A 7,173-nucleotide genomic window follows, 5' to 3' on the forward strand; every position below is an offset into this window, starting at 1 on the left:
TGAGTAGCAGGTTTCCAACTCTTTTCATCTGTCTAAATGAATGCCAGGACAACATTGACTAGAGTAATCATCACCACCTATTCAGCTTAGACCAATAAACTAGAGTGAATACATGCATGGTTTGTCCATTTGATAAATGAGGGCAAGACTAATGGTTAAATGCCTTGCTAGATTGAAATTTAGTTATTTTTCAAACCGAATACAAGCATCTTGATCAGTAGCCACCACTACTGGTTTTTACGGATTACAATGTCTGAATCCCTTCCATCTTAATAATGGTTATTAATTATGTACTTAAATTACATTATAATTATTTTATAGAATAATTATACGACCCATTATCTCACCTTAAATGTTTGAGTGGTCTTTACCACTCAAACATTTAAGGTGAAATAATGGGACTAAAAAAAAGTCTAAAAAAATACTCACTTTATTGTGTTTTCTCCTATCAAGCTCAATTTTGCTGTTAGTCAGTCTCTGATAGCATGTTCTGTGAATTTGGTAGCCTTTGCAGGCAAGTTGAAGGCATACACCATTGGAAAGAGGCCTTTCAGGCTATTCAAAAAGTGGAGCTTCTGAGTGGAACATAGAAGAGTTTAGACAATCGTGTAAACATCATTTTATATAAAGACTCACTTCTTTTACAAGAAAATTTATGTACACTTGCATTGAGCTGAATTTCTTTTTACGCTTTTTGAAACTTAGAACCAGTGCTAAAAAAAATTGACTGAGGGACTTTTATATCAGTCTAAACTAGCAAAGAAGTCTAAATTCTATTAAGCTGCAGGTAAAATTACTGAAATAGATTAACTTGTATTGTTTAAGCGTACAGCCTGTCTGTACACGCTGGAGCTTCACATGATGGAAAGAAGTTGATGAGAATTTATGTTGGTCCTGATCAAAAAAGTAGGTTTGCAGCCTCAATATAAGCGATACAATTTTATGATACATCACTACAGCTGTGTCCTTTTCAACAGATTTTCACTTTTTTATAGATTAATTACCAAGATTTACAGCACATTGATTTTGAGCTAGACATACAGTATATGATTAGTCATTGTTGTACACAAATTTTACAGTAGTTGTAACCTTGGAAACCATTTTGATCATGAGCTTTATAATACTACTGTTGCGATGATTCAGATGGAAGCCCGAGGTTGGTTATGGATTTGAGTATACTGTTAATGTAGATGATCACATATTATCCTTCGAAATTGGCATTGGGCAGTGAAAAACCTTTCATGGGCAGTGAAAAAACGAAGGGGAGTTTAATATATACATCATGCATGCACCGCCAGCCAAGAAATTTTTCTTCCAAGGGCTGATTGTGCATCAGCAAGTTTCAAATTATTATTAATTTTAAAATAGACTTACTTAAAATGATGTGTCAGTTTTTTTTAAAGTCATAAAATGCAGCTCTCCTCACCTTCAATCTCACTAAGCAAACAACAATCGACTACTACAGGCCTGCAAAAGTTTACTTCAATGTACTCCTAGAAGATCTACACTTAAATGATGTTTTAAGGGATTTGAAATTTACAAACTCCAACAATGCTAGAATTTATCGCCATTGATATAAAGAAGAGATGGGTAATATATAACATTTCATTGACAACAAGGAGTTACAGAAAATGTTTGATTTTAACTTGTATCTGATTCACTCAATCTAATTTTGCTAAATAATTTACACTCAATGCTTTTCGTGTAATATTTGTAGTTTTAAATTTGAGTGATGTACAGTGGTATATTGTATGAGCAGAACTTTGTTTATTGCATTCGACTTGAAACTTTCAAATTATACCATATTTCTTTTTGTGTTACAAACAGCTTCAGAGAGCATACAAAAGACAACAGCAGCGGAATGACTAACTACAAAGTAAAATAATAAAAATCTTTAATGCTGACCAGTTAGAGGCTCTAGAAAGGTAGTGTAAAGTATAGACATGGGTTGTTGAACTGTATTCGATTGCCTGGCACTTTGCATTATTTTTTGTCTACTTTAATTACATGGCCAATAATATAGTGATTTTTGCTAGTTGTAAAGTTGCACCAGGCATTATGACTGCTTTTTGTGATTCCCTATAGCAGCTCTAAAAGAAATGATTGGGCTAGTTAATTGCTGTTTGGATGGATGCAATGTAATATATTTTGTGTCAAAAAATACAGTCAATGCTTTATAGCAGGGGTGGGCAAAGTTTTTTTCTCAAAGAGCCAATTTTCAAAGTTGCAAGTTTTTTGGGAGCCGCATAATATGTGTTTTACGTATAAAATTTCATACTGATAATACAAGTTTGGTAGTTGTATTGTAATTAAATTTATTCTCCAGAATACTTTTACAATAGCATTGGATAATGTTGAAGTAAGCTTAAAGAGCATTGTATAACTTAAAGTTTAGTGGGATACATGGAATTATTTATGGCTGCTTATTATCTCTTGGTAGTCTGGCTCTCTACTGCAGCATGCTATTCTTAGGAGCTGACACAAGTGATCTCGAGTCAAAGTGGATCTCAACTTGCTCTTGATATTATTCATGTATGAAAATGCTGATTCACATATATATGTGGTAGCAAACACAGTGTGCAACCATTTTCCTTGTTGAGCAAGCTGTGGATATTCAGCCATTGTTGAAGCTTTCAAGTAAAAGCCCTCCTCAATTTCATCTTTATATGTACCTTTGAGATTACACAACTCCAGTTGCAGAGATGAGACATTAACACTCTTCAATGGCAACTGAGTACATCACTCTCTATTTGGCTTTGCCTTTTGAGGTGCTTTTGTGAGTTGTATGTGTTTCAAAGATTGAAACTGACTAAATCGATTGTTAAACTCTTGTTGCAGCTTTTCTATGAAATGAGTGTAATCAGCTGTACAAGAAGTCATTTTTCATCCTCATTTAAATATGGTCTTAAGGTAGAATGCTGACGCATATCACCTTACACATGCACCAGAAACAACTCCACTCCAATTTAACTGAGAAGTCTTGAACAGCTGGTAGTGTATCAATGATAGTCTTGTTCTTCCCTTGAAGCTTGAGGTTCAGATCATTCAGATGGCCACATATGTCAACAAGAAAGGCGAGGTCACTCATTGCTTTAAAAAAGCTCATCATCTTTTGAAACTGTTTTGAATTCAGGCTTGAGCATGTATTTAAAAATGAGATTAGCTCCTGACAAATACTCCACAACCTCGACAGAGCATTTCCCTTACTTAGCCATCTAATGTTATTGTATGTTAGTAAATCTTCACAAGTGCCTAAAGATGAACACATATTCCAGGGTCCACTCATCTTGAAATTCTCTTCTAGATTCGTTTCTATTCCATTTACTTTGTTAGACCCCCATTGTAACTCTGGAAATGGTTTGTTTAGTTGAAGATGCCATTGCTACCCCCACTGCATTATTTGGCTTAATTGCAAATGACAACTAAGACACAGCATCTTATATAAGCTAGCATTATGATATCATAATGAAATGACTCCCTGATGAACATTTTTGAAGCATTCTAATTTTGTCATTATTAGTTCTGCAACGGACAATATTACATCGGAAAGGCTACATGTGCATGATGTCATGAATTATGAATCATTATGCATGTGTAGGCTATATATAATACAGTAATAGTGCATCTTTAAATAAGCCTAATATATCACAATGCATGGAGTTTTGTAGAGCATATTATAAGAGTATTTTTATATATGTCAAAAGAATTTGGACTTTCACAGAGTTGAAAGAGCTGCAACAAAGTTTGCAAAGAGCCGCATGCGGCTCTAGAGCCGCACTTTGCCCAGCCCTGCTTAATAGCTTACTGGTTTGGTAATTAATCTTCATTACTTAGAAAATAAAAAACTTACTATTGATTGCAAAGTTGTAAAAATATTTTTCTGTTTGTACACATTCTCATGTTTGAAAGTGAATTTATTTTTAGGAAGTCAACAAAGGGCATGCCTTGTTCAAATAAAACTATACAGAAGGCAATGCACTTGAAGTTCAGGAGCGGATCAGACTACGGGCTCTACTGGACCAAGGTCTCCCTTTCCCCAGTGAAAGGACACTCAGTAGAAGACTAGCTACAATACAGTTTACCCTAGGACACTTATATTTCCCTAGTATTTAGTTTCGTGAGTAGCATACAGAGTAAAATTTCACTGCAACTTAATTTTGCAGCTCTGATGAGTGCGAAAATATAGTGATGTGAAAATAAATGCAGTGGAACAAACATAATTAGCTTCCTCAGGTTCAGTTCACCGCAGGCCTGTGTTCACTGGTTGCAAGTTGGGGCGGCTAGTGTTAGGCGACTAGTTATGAACACCTGGGGGTGTTGAGGGGCGTTGTAAGCCCCCAACAGGTTTTTCTTATGTAGGGCCTCAGCCGGGCCTCTAGTGTGAAGTTTTAAAAAATTTTATCGGAAAGTATCAACATTTTTCTATTTTTTGAGATTTTTTTTGTTTTAGGTGATGCGACTGATGAAACGTTTTTAAATTAAAATAGGCAAAACTTGACCGCAATTAAAACGCTCAGAAAAATACATCTTTTTCTTTTGAGCGTTTTAACAAAGCTCAATTTTGCCGATTTTATTTTACGTTCATACGTAGGCTTCCACGCTTTCAATGGGACATGGCCAAGTGGATGTTTGGTAAAACTTGATATTTTGCAAACCTTTATAAAGGTCGTTAACAAGAATATTTTGCCACTGATGATGATAATAATGACGCCTAAGAACTACTAAAAGTTGATGTTTGTCTCTATGGCTCCGAATAAAGTGATATTCTACAGCGATAAAAACCGTCTCCATAGCCGTTGGGCAAATAACTTTTCGAATAAATGATGTTGAGGTCGAGTTATCTGAAGCAATTTATCATTGCATGGGAACAGACCAAACATAATCCGTTCGAGTTAACCTTGTGTTTGAGATGAAATGTTACATTTTATCCGAGGGCGAGTTATCCGAGTTTGACTGTACTTAGCCGTGGAAAGTTCCTAAAAAGTCAGGACGGCTCAGCCGGCCAGCCGCCCCAGGGAATACGGGCCTGGTTCACCGATAAGAAACAATTTCAATTTGGGACTAGTTTGTAATTGTGAACCGCAGGTAGAATGGTGTGGGCGAGGTCAATAATATAATTTGATCGCTTGCTGCCATTTGTTTCTTGGACTATCAATGGACAAAGCTATTTAATTTCGCACTTTCACTCGTTCGTTATGATAGTTTAGTTTCGCACATGGAATTTTCGCGAGAGGATGACTTCGCGAAAACGCGAAACTTAGATGAAGCGAATACATAAGTGTCCTAGGGTACTTTAAGGCATATACTGTCAGATGTTTTCAGCATGATAAAGGTTAGCTTATTGTTTGTTTTATGCAGGACATTCTGGAATACGTCTCAGAGATAATTCGACAAAATATGGAATGTTATCATACTGTTTAGCACAGAATGACATTATTTTGATGAGTGAGTAGCTTGATGGTACCAAGCAAATGTTTTACGAGTAGTAGCAATAGATGATGGCAACAAAACTTGTTGTCTCACGCTAGATGAGATGAGCATTAAAACTGTTCTGGAGTATGAGAGGGTATCAAGGTCAATTGTTGGTTATGTCAATTTGCCATACTATGGCGTTTTTATGATGGCTGCGATTAACTGTTTGTTTTTTAGCTTTTAAGAGCCTGTATTCACATTTACACATATTTTGCACTTACCACACAGCAGAGTAAGAGACATGGTGAATATTTTGATACCAAATAACTGTAATGTGCATTTTGTTGCAAGCGAACCTTTAACAAATGTAATGTATTTTCTATCTTTTGCCAAATAAGCTGATAAAATCAATTTGCTGTGTTACAAGTGATAATGTGAAGGGACAAGACTTCCATGATATTATAATATCAATTATAAAGAAAGCACATGAAATTGGCCTACATGTAATCTCAGTCACTTCGGACATGGGTAGTGCTAATAGGGTGATGTGGAGGACATTCGGAGTAGTTACCACACAAACCGAAACAGTCGCTTCATGCACCCATCCTGTAGTGAGTCACAAGAAACTTAATTTTTTAGCTGGTTAGAAATGACATTATTTTTGATGTGCAAGTTGTTAGGTCTAAACCCATCATTAAACTAGCCAACTAGATGAGAAAAGTGTTCTAAAGCATGCTCCAATGCTTTGTAAGGAATTTTGGTCCCATCACACTTCGATAAGATGAAGGTCTCTAGCGCTAACCATGTCATTTCCAACAGCGTGGCTTGGGGGTTAACCACAATGGTTCAGCAAGATATTATGTCTTCAGAGCTCATTCCTACAGCTAAGGATATCCCTGCATTTGTGGCCTTGTTTAACTAATGGTTTGATTTGATGACAAGTAGACATGCTGGAATGGCCTTATCGAAGTTCAACATCCCCAAGTATCTGGAGACCATTTCCTTTCTGAAGGATGTCCAGAACAAAGTAAAGTTGATAACTATAGGAGATGGAAGCCTGTCTAAGCAGGTATACTGCTTTGCACCCAAGCAGTTCTGGAGCTGAAATATGAGGTCTTATTTACTGACAAGCAATATCTTATGACAAGTAGACTTACTCAGGGCTGCCTTGAAAATCTTTTAGCACACTGTAAATTAAAGACTCCAACACCATCACCGTTAGAAATCCGTCAGCTGCTAAATATTGTGGCCACTAGTCAATACTTGAAAAATTCTACTCATTCTTCCTATGACGAAAATGACTAGTTATCTGGCTGACTATCTAACCTTAGTGCGTAGCCAACAAGATGATAAGGATGAACATCTTGACAAGCCTGAGTGTACTGAAATGGTTATAAGTGTCAGTCAATGAGCTCACCATGGTGGAAAAATCTTCCCTTTAGTCTCTGTCTGGCTGGGCGTTGAAGGCCATTGAATCGTGTACTGATTGTTGCATGCTAACTACATTAACGGAACTCGTTGCAGTTCTTAGAGAGGTGGTCTTACACACTGTTAGAAAAGAGTATTGCAAAGGAGCACTTAAGCACTCAACATGACAAGTATTCACGACGTTAGAGTTTGTAGAGAAAGTTTTCAGACAGTGGGCTCTAGCATCAGATGAAACCCAAGGTTCACTGATTGACTTTTTGTGGAACAAGTTGACACACGCAAGCTATGAGACAGGAGCAGCCTGTGAACACAACACGTTAGAACTTATCATTA

Source organism: Watersipora subatra, chromosome 7, assembly GCF_963576615.1.
Source record: "Watersipora subatra chromosome 7, tzWatSuba1.1, whole genome shotgun sequence".
Taxonomy (NCBI): Eukaryota; Metazoa; Bryozoa; class Gymnolaemata; order Cheilostomatida; family Watersiporidae; genus Watersipora; species Watersipora subatra.